A 13,151-nucleotide genomic window follows, 5' to 3' on the forward strand; every position below is an offset into this window, starting at 1 on the left:
AAATGAGTGAGGATATTGAAAAACAACTTATTGAAAAGCTGAAAACAAGAAAATTCTCCTTGCAAATGGATGAATCAACTTTGAGAGACAGTGAGGCAGTATTGATAACTTACATAAGATATATTGATAAAGGACATTTTGCTGAAGAAATGTTGTTCTGTAAAAGATTAGAAAGCACCACTACCTCCAAAGATATATATAATAAGCTAAAAAACTACTTAGATGTCAATGATATACCAATGAAAAATATAACATCTTGTGCTGCAGATGGTGCTCCCAATATGATGGGCAAGAAAAATGGCTGCTTAAAATTGATGAAAGATGCGAATCCAGAAATGATTCTTGTGCATTGTGTTATTCATAGGGAAAACTTGGTAGGTAAAAGTATCTCGCCTGTTCTGAATGAAGTATTACATACAGTAATAAAGTGTGTTAATGCTATTAAAGCTAGTGCCAAATGTGAGCGTCTTTTCAGGCTATTTTGTGAAGAACAAAATGAAGACCATGTGAGATTTTTACTTCATACTGAAGTAAGATGGCTATCTAAAGGAAACTGTTTGAAAAGATTTATGGAACTGTTTGATACTCTTAGTGATTTTTTAAGTGACAAACCTGAAATGAAGTATCTGTTAACAATAGATGGTAAAGCATTTGTAAGTTATTTAGCCGATATCTTTGAAAAACTAAATCTATTAAATAAGCAACTTCAAGGAACAAATAAAACTCTTGTCGATGCAAAAGCAAAGATATTTGGTTTCATTACCAATATTGAGTTATGTCAGAAACATATTAACAACAAAAACTTTAAACAGTTTCATTAGCTCCAAAAATGTGAAGTAACTGATACCGCTTTACTTGTTATTGTCAATCATTTGAATATTCTATCGGCTGATTTAAAAGAAAGATTTTCTGATTTAAAACAAATTGATTTCCCAACATGGATGATGCAGCCAATGTTAGTGGATTTGTCTGATATATCAAATATGCAGTATCAAGAAGAACTCGCAGAATTGCAAAATGATGAGTCAGTTAAAGCTTTATTTAATATCAAAGGAGCGATGGCATGGCTTTGTGAGGAAACAGAAATCAAATACCCAAATTCAACCAAATGTGCAAGAAAACTATTGCTACCGTTTCCATCTTCATTTTTAGCTGAATGTGGATTTAGTGCTGTAAATGATTTACTGGTAAAAAAAAGAAATCGGCTGGATTTAACACAACGTGGAGACTTGAGACTAAAGCTAACCAAATTGGAACCTAATATAAAATCTCTGTGCAGCAAGCATCAAGCGCAAGGATCACACTAAATTAAAATAATAAATTAATATAGAAAAATCTGTATTAAAATTATTTGGAATTTAAATTTCTGTTTTTCATTATATGTTTTGAAATTTTACTTACTGTGTTTTGTTAACAATTTCATAGTGATTTCTTCCTAGAACCTATCATTTATGTTTATTAAGTGAACAAATCAATTTTTTAATGTTAAAAATTATGTATGTTACATAGGGTGGGACATAAAAATTTTAGAAAGGTTAAGGTGGGGCATGGCACAAAAAAGGTTGGGAAACACTGGCCTAGAGAGTCTGTGTTGTTAATATCTCTGCTTTAATCTGGTTGGGGGCCTGTGGCATCAAACTATGAGCAGTTGTGGTCCCAGACACAGATCACAGTGAAATCTACCTGGATCTTTCCTCAGCCTCTGATTAAATAAGCCAAGAATTTAGCTTCTCTGTCTCCAACAGATTCTCTCGCATGCATAGTGTGCTTCCATTTCTCGATGGAGCGAAGGAGGAGACACCGGGTGAAGAAGACAGTCAGACCTGGATTTCAAGGCTGTAGACTTGGCCTCTAGTTCCTGCTTTGAGACTCACTGATTAGAAACCGAGGTGGCTTACCTAAACCTGCTGCACTCTTTGGGTCTAAATCTTGCTTCTCTCTTCCCTAGAGCAAAGGTCTCCAAGAGAGGATGGATGAGCTACATGATCCATTGGGTATAGGAAGATAGTATCAAATGATTCCAATGATTCTTTTTTGATGTGTTACCATTTAAAGATAAAGCTTTAATATATTTAATATATTGATTGACACTGGCACCCTCACTCAGTCCTTTTATCAGACAGTCAACTTGTAAGGGCTGTTGAGTGAGGTCCCTGAGTATGAAGAAGGAGTGTCAGGGAAGTCAGTAAAAAGCTTTAAAAGTATCACGACCATCATTTGATATACAAATCCACATTCATTAATGCTGATGACAACTCTCACCTTAACAGTGTAGTGTGACTTGAAATGTGAGCAAATGATAAAACTTTTAAAATCATATTCATATATGGGAATGACACGTTTTTGTCAATAGGGTTTTAAAATAAAAAAAATGTTTAGAGACCACATCTCGGCTATAGGACTTGTGGGTGATTCTGCCCTACTGTCACATAGTCCAGAGTAAACTCTGCTAGAGGTGATGGTGGACACCAAAAACATCAGTTTCGCCTGACCTGTGGTGGCGCAGTGGATAAAGCATCGACCTGGAAATGCTGAGGTCGCCGGTTCGAAACCCTGGGCTTGCCTGGTCAAGGCACATATGGGAGTTGATGCTTCCAGCTCCTCCCCCAGTCTCTCTCTCCTCTCTCTCCCTCTCTGTCTCTCTCTCTCTCCTCTCTAAAAATGAATAAATAAAATAAAAAAAATATAAAATTAAATACAATTTTAAAAAAACAACAAAAAACCCCCCATCAGTTTCATCACTTGACGACAAGTTTAATGACAATGAGACAAATACAACAGAGAGGGGCACCCATGTCATGTAGTATGTCTGTTTCAGGTCAGGGGCCAAAGGCAAAAAAGAAGAGCGTACATAATCTTTCGGGAGTTGGGGTCCCAGGAGAGAGTTTAATACATTCTTGGGCTGCTTACAGAATGCTCTTTCTGTTTTTCTGGAGAAAGAAACAGGCATGCCCAGGATGAGGCTTGCAAGGTTTGTGCTCATTGGTGTGAAGAAAGGGAGATCATTGCTTGATCACCTTCCTTCCCTGAAGACCTTTCTCTGGGGAAAGGAGGCTTCTTTTGAAAACAGTCGGCCTTTCCTGATGTGACAATCTTACCTGTTCCCAGGATACCTAGCACCATGCCACAGAGCCTTTCATCTTACCTCCCTCACTAGGTTCTCCCACAAGACATTCTTCCCTAGGGGAGCAAAACCAGAATTCCCCAAGGATGAGGGGATAGGGGTCACTTCATTTCCTACTAGAGTCATTGTAGTGGTTGCAAAATAGCCACAGCGGTGATAGGTGGGAAAGGACCCTGAGCCTCTAGTCCATTCTGCTAGTCTCTATGGTTGGGGTTGGGGCCTAAAGAATCATCATTGTCTGCTGGGGTTGGGAGGGGAGCCAAGCAAATACCTGGAGCTTGGGAGAGCTCTGGAACTGCCTCTGCCTGGAGGTGCAGGTGGGAGTCCACACCTTCCTTCATCCGGCCCCCGGGCTCTGTTCTACCAGACAGACGCTGTGTGCGGGCCAGCAGGCTGGCAGCCTAAGGCTCGAGGAGGTGGGAGCAGGTGGGAAAGACAAGTGCCAAAAGCCCCAAGCGTGGAGACATGAGCTGGGCTGCTGGGAATGGAGCCCTGAAGCCAGATGGATTTGGATTGAAAAACCTGCAGTACCCTACTCTTTCTAGGGCGGCTGAGTCTGTGGCACTCACTTCTCCCGGCTTTGCACACAACTCCCCCACAGCTGACTTGTTCTGAGGAGTCAAGATTTCTGAGGTGTCATAAAACTTCCTGAGGCTGAAAGAACCCCCCAAAACTGGGAAATGCAGAAGCGTGGTAAGATAACAGCTGGATCACAATCCATGATGAAAACTGAAACCAATTTGGGGGATGCTCAGAAGAAAGACAGAAAGACAAAAGGAAAGCAGAGAAAATGATAGAAAGCATTGCAGGGTATCTCTTTACTAAAACATATATAGGTGTGGGTATACTAGGTTATGACAAAAACTTATTTCTTATTATGGGTTGCAGTTAAAATTTTGAAAAACACTATCCTGGAAAAACACTTGTTTGGGTTGATCGCATTGTTTACAGCTCTTCCATTTTTACCATCTGGAACATAAACACAGAGAAAGCCCTAACATGGAATAGAAAAGATAAATAAGTTAACATTTCTGGACTTAATTACTTTTAAAGAATCTCTAAAACAAGGGAACTGCCTGAGAGGTCTGTTGGTTTCTGTCTCTATGAATCCATGACTCTGTGTTCTTTGGGAGTTAGCTGAGTGAGTCTTCCATTCATTCCTACCATGTCCATAACCATAAAATTTTTAAGGGGGGGGGGAAATCCCTAAATAAGGAAAAGCAAACAGTTAGAGGGGAGTGCTCCAGGCAGAGCTCAAAGAGCACAGTTTACCTGGAGAGCAGCCCTGGGACAGCTCATAACCCTTTGTCCGTGAGGACAGCGTCTCTGGGAACCTCTCTGGTACAAGGTGATCTACTCCAGTACTGGTACCATAACAAGAGGTCCAGAGGGTGCCAGCCAGCAATGAGGACAGTGACCAGGCTGCAGTAAAGGGGAGCCTTTGAGCTGAGGATAGGCTGCAGTCCTGTGTTCTGACCACAGGCCTGCCCAAGCTACCTGAAGGCACCTGGAGCCTGGCAGAGAGGCTGAAAGACCAGGCTCTGCCTTTCCCCAGATTTTGTAAAACAAAGTTCACCAAGGTGGCCTCAGCTTGTCATCTCTGGAATATTTTCTCCCAAGCAGATCACACCTAGAAGGGTTGTTTCTATGCAGACCATTGATATAGAGCCCTATATAAAACATGGTATCTTGCACAGAGCTAGTGCTTGGTGGGTGGTCCCTGGTATAATTTTCCAGAGATGAAAACTGACAAAAAACACAATCTGAACATTCTATAACAACCATCCCACCCAGGGACAAGTGAGAATATAAGAAATGTTGACTTTTGGGGCCCTGGCCGGTTGGCTCAGCGGTAGAGCGTCGGCTTAGCGTGTGGAGGACCCGGGTTCGATTCCCGGCCAGGGCACACAGGAGAAGCGCCCATTTGCTTCTCCACCCCTCCGCCGCGCCTTCCTCTCTGTCTCTCTCCTCCCCTCCTGCAGCCAAGGCTCCATTGGAGCAAAGATGGCCCGGGCGCTGGGGATGGCTCTGTGGCCTCTGCCTCAGGCGCTAAAGTGGCTCTGGTCGCAACATGACAACGCCCAGGATGGGCAGAGCATCGCCCCCTGGTGGGCAGAGCGTCGCCCCATGGTGGGTGTGCCGGATGGATCCCGGTCGGGCGCATGAGGGAGTCTGTCTGACTGTCTCTCCCTGTTTCCAGCTTCAGAAAAATGCAAAAACAACAACAACAACAAAAACAAAACAAAACAGAAATGTTGACTTTTGGGAAAATAAAGAGAAAATTAGTGTTTTCAGCAGAGGTTCTGGTACATGTATCCTATAGAAGTCAAGCTAGAGTAGTTCAAAGCTGTTAATTCTAGTACCAAAATGCTATTGTTCAAATCTTTGAGAGAACAGGATATGGACAGCAACCTCCCTCCCCGTCTCTGGCTATAGAGAAGCAAAACCAGGAGACAACTAGTGATTATGACAAAATCGGCAGAAGTGACTCTCATGTATTTTGCTTTTCTACATCTACAAAATAACATTCTTCCTAAGAATAAAGCTGAAGTAAGAAATCCACCTTTGTTCAATATAAATACAAGATGACTCATTATCAGGTGAAAAGTGTTGCAACATATAGGATACATGCTACACAGACCAGAGGACCAGTAGGTCACTGTGGCCTGGAGATGTTAGGAGAGGCCTAATGTGACAGGTGAGATCTGAAGAGGAGAGGGTCTGGGGAGTCAGATGAGAGAGCGAAGTTCAGGTTATTGAGGGAAGATAAAAAGAACGTGGTTAGGGACACAGTGATGGGGCTGATGACAGCATGTGTGGGGGAGCATGATGACATCTAAAATCCTGCAAATCTGCCAAACCCCACAGCCTCTGAGTTTTCCAAAACTGAGTTATCTAGTGTTTTTCAACTGCCAGTCTGCCAGAAATTTCATGCCAGTCTGTGAAAGCGTTAACCACCCTGATATTGTACAAAGAGTATAGTCTATGGGTCTCTAATCTTCATATAACATCAAGGTGGTTAACTCTTTTGCGGACCAGCATTTGAAAACCACTGATCATGGTCCAACAGGTAAAAAGTCCATGGACATAATTTTTTTCGTTATTTGAGAAGCAGCACGGAACAGTCAAAAGTGCAGAGAAAAGACCTGGGTTCAAGCAGCTGCCCAGCTCTAAGGACTTTAATGACTCTGACAACTCTTCACATCAGTTGTACAATGGAAGCAGTATTTTCTACTCTGCCTGACTCATCAGATGAAGAGCTGTGAAAAGAGACAGTCAAATACTATGGAATACTTATTACTCATTTCCTATCATTTTTTTTCCCCTATCACTTTTTGACAAGGTTTATTTTCAAGGATCCAGGTTCACTTGTTGGCCAGTTAAATGCCACAGAAGTGACTTCTGAGTCTTTTTCCAGAGGCCTGTGATACTTCCTGAGAATGTCCCAAAGTGTTGTTGTTGTTGTTTTTTAAGATATATTTTATTTTTTAAATGTTATTCAGTTTTTTTAGAGAGAGAGAGAAGGGGGAGGAGCAGGAAGCATCAACTCTCATATGTGCCTTGACCGGGCAAGCCCAGGGTTTCAAACCGGTGACCTCAGCATTACTAGGTCAATGCTTTATCCACTGCGCCACCACAGGTCAGGCCCAAAAGTGTTGTTTGTCAGAGATTTCTTCTCATACTTTTCTTCCCATGAGAATCACTGCTGGCTTTCCCACAATTCTTTGGGCAAGAAGATTCTTTTATTTTCATCACAGATGAAAATCCATCCAGCAGACTGGCAGGACCTCCAAAGGAGCACATTCTTCTGTTTCTCTAGATAGATGGCCCATTCCGTAGTTCAATCAAACAATGTGTCTCTCTTCTATTTTGTTAAACCTTTCAAGAGAGAAAGTTTACAGGATACTCCCTTAATCAACTATTTCAGTGCTTAGCAATCTTCACTATTTGAAGGTTCTTCCCTCTGTTTAGACTCAGTCCATTTTTCTTGATCCAATTATTGAGAGTTTGAGAGGGGTTGGTTATCATACAGTCTAGCATAGCTGTCCCAGAAACGGTTCAAAGGCCACTGCACCAGAATTGGTGGGCTATAGTACTGTCCTTCATCTGAGTGATGAAATCACTTAATCTCTCAATTTCCCACCAGCTCAGCTTGACCACCTAAGCCATTGTTAAAGGCAATAACTTCCCTGACTAGAGGAGGTCATCAGCTTTGGTTCTGGGTGACTTGGTGGGCACCTTTATTATAGAACAGTATGTTGTAATTACTATTTATGTATACAATCTCCCACTGGACAGTGAACTCTAAGAAGGAGGGAACCACATGAAAAACAGATGAAAAACAGAGATGTTTTTCCTCTAGCATCTGGAGCAGTGCCTACCTAACACATAGCCAAAATCTTCTATGGTGAATTTTCCGTATCCACCTACAATTCCAGGTTTCAGGATGCACTCTACCTCTGACCTTCTCTTCACATCAATGTCATATGGGATGGAAGGCGGGTGACCGGGGACCAGGGTCCGAGGAAGCTAAGGCTTAGTCGCTGGGTAGAGGTTCGCGACGAGCCAGGAATGTGGTCAGCTGGGGTAGCGAGTAGGAGACGATGTTGCAACTCCACTTCCTCCACGTTTTCCGTCGTTTGCTCTTTTATTTCAGCGTGTGCGGTCGGGCTGAACTGCCCGGCGCTCTGCAGAAGTAACACAAAGGCGAGCGGCGTCCAGGATTTCCCAGAAGCGCGTTGAGAACGTTTGGTGCCGGCGGCAGGCGCCCCCCAGCGCCCCAAAGACTACGAAGTTTTGGCGGGGCCAGCCCAGGTGGGGGTGACGCACCTGAAGAGAGTCGCAGCAGGCTGGGTAGAACCAACAGCAGCAAGGAATGGGGGGACAAATCGCAGAGGGTCGCAGGCAGAAGCGTTAATCTACTCACACATAAACATCGAAAACTCTCACGCACGGAGGACAGGAGCATGCTTTGCCCTGTGGACCGCAGTCGTGGAGGGCTACACCGGGCAGAGTCTCACAAACCACAGTGCAGTGGTTGATTCCAAGTCCAAGATGGTTGCAGCACGGATGGAGCTCTCGGCAAGCTAGAACTGGACCTGTGGGCGGGGCCTAGGGGCGGGGCGGGTCTGTGGGCGGAGCCCCGTGGGGGCGGGGCCAGGTGCCGGGCTGTCTCTGCTTGTCAAAAGGCAGCAGCCGCTCCGGAGGCCCCGGGAGCGCCGAGCTTCGCGCCCACCCGCCAGACCAGGTGCGGACCGGGAGCGGCGGGGAATGGGGTCCGAGGATCGGAAGTAGACCCGGGGTAGTGGCGTTGGGGATACCAGGCCGGAGAGCCAGGTGCAAGTACTAGTGTCTAAGTCGCAGGGGCAAACTTGGCGACTAAGATCCGGGCTGTCGTGCCATGAGGCTGGGGCACTGAGAGGACAGTGTGGTCTGAGAAAGAGTAGAAGTTTGTGCCAGGCTAGCAAGGAAGCAGGGACGTCTTCGGTGTTCAAGCAGCTTAACTCAGAAATGCTCTGCTAGCACAGTGCTAAGCACTTGGGCAACAAGAAGCATTTGCTTCCTTCCTCTGTCCGGGCACCTTGGCATGGAGTGGAGGAATAAAGGCGGAGACTGGCAGTTGATGGTGCTAAGGTGTCTTGGGAGTGGAGTGTGTGTAGTCTTATTATCTTGTAGGACCCAGGTATGGTCACCTGTCTTGGTGGAGCTGGATCTTTTAAGCAGAGTTATTTTTCTTTTCTTGACTTTTTTTTTTTTTTAACCACCAATGATTTTAGACGTAGTTGACCCAATGGCACTAAATTTATTTTTCAGGAGATGTCCATACATGTCCAGCAGAACTCAGGGGCAAGCGTCTAATAGAGGAGGGGGCTCTGGGGGTGGTTTCTGTGTGGGCAGTGAGGAGCAGCGGCTGAGCAGGATTCAGGAGAAGTATCTAGGAGGAAACATGTGGTCTCAAGGGAGCAGTGGACACTGCCCACCTCCCCCATGGGCCACGGAGGCTGAGACCCAGGCTGCCTGGGCTGGGAGAGCCCTCCGTCTCTGAGCCCAAGCCCTTCCCGCATCTCCTCCTCCTTCTTCTCCTCCTCTTCCTCCTCCTCCGTGTGGTGAGTGAGTCAGCCTCCTGTCTGGGCTCAGTTGCAGCCAGAAGGGCCAGAGCCCAGGCAAGCAGTTGGGCAAGCATTTTCGGAGCATTGCTGGAGCTCTCCTGGGCAGAGTTCAGCTCTGCTCCAGCTCCCTGCTGGAAGGCTGTCTTCCTCATGGCCAGTGGCGGCCACTCCTGTAGGAAACACCCAACACAGCAATGATTACGGGATGGCTATGATATGATTCCAGAAGGGATTGACAGGGAAAGGATTATGACCTTGTGGTAAATCCATATCTCTTCTAGGATCAGGAGGTACATCCAAGTACTGCATACTTTTCCAGCCCCTCATTCCATTTCTGCCTACTGATCTGATTAGCTGCCCACCTCAGTTAATGAGGTGGGTGTGCACAAGACAACAGGAAGGTTCTGGGACTAGGGAAGCCATGATGTTGGCAAAGAAGGTTTTAAGTTAGGTTGGGAAGTGGGGATGGTTTGCTGAGGCAGAAATGAATTATCTGGACACTGGAGCCTCAACTCTATGAACCAAAAGTGTTGTATAGTGGAGGGCTTTCTTAATCCATTCCTTGTCCAAGTGTTGGAAGGGATTGTGGGTCCTTCCTGAATGGTGTCCTTCTGGCATGCAGTCATACCTGGAGGTGATAAGACTGTAGAAATTTATCTGGCTGTTGTTTTGGGTGCTTTGTTCCCTGAGCAGAAACAGAGGCCCCAGAGCCCATTGCCCCTCACTCATCTGGCCTTTCTGGACCCATGTGAGAAGATTCCACAACCAGACTGGGGCTGTGGAGCTGACTAAAGCTACAAAAAGCTGGGGAATTTGCAGTCTGTACTCTGGCTGGTGCTATGGCTTCTGTTTGTCTGGTCCCTCATAGCCACAACTTACCTTTCCGTGGTAAAGGATAAGAAAAGAGGGGAGAGAAAAAAGATAAGGAAAGAGGAGAGTGGGGTAAAGGAGGGAAGGAAAGGAAAAGAGTTAGAAAGTTTTCCTGACCCCTCACAGCTCTTCAGCCAAGACTTTATATAAGTATTGTGAAAGATCTGACGCTGTTTGGGGTGCACTGGTTATTGGTGTTTAGGGTTTCTCAGTCTTGTTCCCCTATTCAACCTCAGGACTGATATCTTTTTGGGACCAAATCCCAGAGGAAGCACCGAGAGGGCCTCCTGGACCCCCAGCCCTCACTCCCAGAGCAGCTAGTGTCTGAAGCCAGTGTGTTCCATGTTTGGAGAAAGGCCTGGGACTCAGTGGACCAGATCAAATGGTTATCCAAAACAGGAGAAGGCATTCCAGTTGTTCAGTTCTTTACCCCACATCGTAAGGAAGCCATGACCATTCTGGCCAAGATCTGCCTCTGCTAGGAACTTGCTGTTTTCTACATGTAGCAGTGGGTTCTAGTGGCCAGAGAGCCAGAGTCAGGAGTTATGATGGCATTCTGGTTTGTTACTGGACAGGATGAAGCATAGGACTTCAGGTTTTTATTTGTCACTGCTGCAAGTCTGTTTTAGATGCAGGTAGAGACAAGTAAGGAAATGTCAGGATTTGATTCAGAGCCTCGTATATGCCCAGCATGGTGCCAGGCCCTCTGAGAGGTGAGAGAAAGCAGAACCTACCAGGCCAGGCCTTTTTCTGGAATGGTCTGAGTCCAGGATGGGCAGCTCTCTCTCCACTACTCTCCAGTTCTGAGGGGATCCAGCTGGGCAGAAGCAGCCTGGCTGCTGCTCTGGACCCCCAGGGCCTCACTTCTAGTTTGACTTTTCTCTGATCCCCCCTTGACCACCCCGTGGCAGTGCCTCCTAGACGTGCTAGGGAGTGACCATATAGTGTATTGTCCAAACTGGGAGACTGTTGAGTGAAAGGAGGTGCTGTTACTAGTTATGTCAGGACAATAAACCAAAATTGTCATTCTAGTGAACATCACTGGAGACCTAGTGGAGGTCACAGAGGTGAAGATGGGTGGGAATGGGTTTAATGAGGAAGAGAAAATGGGGGTGGTGCTTAATGAGGAGGGACATATGGAGTAGCTTAATTCTGAGGGCAGCCTCAGCCTCCCTCTCCCATCCCAGCCTGATCCTTGTGTTAACAGCCAACTCAGCTCTCCTCTCTGAGGGCAGCACTGCTTCCCGCCACCCTCTCCCGGGACCCAGCCTGCCGCTCATCCTGGTGACTTCCTTTCACCCTTGACTTGTGACCAGCTTCACCTTTGGTTTTCCTGCCAGACCTCTACTTCAGACAGGGACAGGAAGGCCTGCCAGTTCCCCTTCACCTGCCCCTGCGGGAATTGGATTTATAAGAGCCAAGACTCAGCCCCATGCTTCCTCTTCCTCTTCCCCATTTCTGCTTCCCAGATCCCTGGGAGCCGCACCATTCCATGGGAAAGTCCAGCTCTAAATCAGGTAAACAGGCAAGAAGGGAAGGGTCGTCAAACCTTGCCCGTGTGGAGAAAGGGCACAGGTCACTTGTAATCAGGTTCCGGGGAAATGGTAAGCAAAGTGGAAGCCAGAGCCAGAGAGAAGCTGTGTAGCAGGAATGGAGTCAGCTCCTTGGCCACTGGAGTTTGACTCTCTGGTCCAGTGTGACTATTGGGGAAATGGTCCAGGGTGGGGACAGGCTGTTCTTGCTCAACCCAAGCCATATGCGTTGGTGGCAGTGACTGCATCTTGCCCTGGTGACATGTGGAAAAGAAACTGCCCTCCCTGCTGTGTCCTTGGTCGTTGTGGTTCAGATGTTCAGGGTGAGCCCCCTGGAGAGTCCCCAGGGGAGTTGGAGGGATTGGGGCACGGTGCAGAGGGGTGGAGCGTCCTTGATGACAGCAGTGATTCTATCTACCCTGGCAGGAAGGAAGTCATTGTCATCACCGACAAATGACAAGGGCAGGTGAAGACTTCTTGGGAAGTCCCACCCTTTGAAGTGACTTATGGGGAGGTGGGAAGAGGAGAGAGCCCCCTGGGCCGGCAGGGGGAGGATGCAGGGCTGGGCAGTAGATGGCAGGGGAGGTGAATGGCAGGAGTGAGTGGCAGAGCAGCAGGCTTCTGAGTGTGTGTCTGAGTGTGTGTCATGCCTTTGCAAACCTGCCCTGCAGGTCCTGTGCCAAAGAATAGACCAAGCAGTGTTCCCAGAACCAGATGCCACACAAAGTCCCCATTCTGCACAAGGGAGAGTCGTGATCCTGAGCAGGGCGTGGGCAGCTGCACCAGCGGGAAAGTGGAGTTTGGGCAGGACCCAGCAGCCAGTTCCTGGGAAGCTGCTGCCTCTCACTGGCCTGACAGCAGGTTGAAGCTCTGAGGTGTTATACAAGGTGTGACATTCAAGGCACTGTGGGGCACCCATGCGGCCTAAGGCTTTGCTGGTAACACATCCAGTGTGTGCCACCTGCTGGCACTGGAACTGTAGCTCCAGGAACAGCTATTCACTGAGCACTCAGGGCAGTTGTGGCAGGTGCTGTGCTAGGTATGTGGTGTGCACAGCCTCCCGGGCCTGCTACACCTTGTGAGAGAGAACCACTGTTGTGATCCTTTTACAAATGGGCAGTGGAGTCTCGGTGAGGTTGAGAAACGTGCCAAGGTGACACAGCTGGTGATTGTGAGTGTCAGGACTCACACTTGGGTTTGTCTTAACCCCTTGGAGCCATACTGCATTTATGGATAGCCACAGGGCATTCAGGGTCATGCCATGCACAGAATAGGCCTGCACTAAATGTTTGTGCACAGCAGGGCTAGATTCACTAACTAGTTTGAACAAGCTGACCTCGGAACAAGCTTGGCTTGCCCAAAGGTTACTCTGGGGACAGTGGCCTCTCAGAAGGAGGCTCCCTGTGCCAGCACCCTCGGGCCTCCATGCCTCTCGAGCAGTCCTGGGTACATTTCTTGGATAAAAATAGCTGACAAGAACTAGAGAGAGAGAGCTCTGAGCAGAGTGTTGCAGGG

General features: G+C 47.0%; 1 protein-coding gene across 1 annotated transcript in view; it reads left to right on the forward strand.

Moving 5' to 3' along the window:
• The first annotated feature begins 8,258 nt into the window (after nucleotides 1–8,258).
• Nucleotides 8,259–13,151, forward strand: part of VDR (vitamin D receptor) — a 57,814-nt gene continuing 52,921 nt past the window's right edge. Inside the window, exon 1 of the mRNA XM_066257997.1 lies at nucleotides 8,259–8,372. The gene's annotated coding sequence lies outside the window, so the exon portion shown is untranslated. The remainder of the gene's footprint in view (nucleotides 8,373–13,151) is intronic.

The sequence above is a fragment of the Saccopteryx bilineata genome, chromosome 2 (assembly GCF_036850765.1).
Source record: "Saccopteryx bilineata isolate mSacBil1 chromosome 2, mSacBil1_pri_phased_curated, whole genome shotgun sequence".
NCBI classification, from domain to species: Eukaryota; Metazoa; Chordata; class Mammalia; order Chiroptera; family Emballonuridae; genus Saccopteryx; species Saccopteryx bilineata.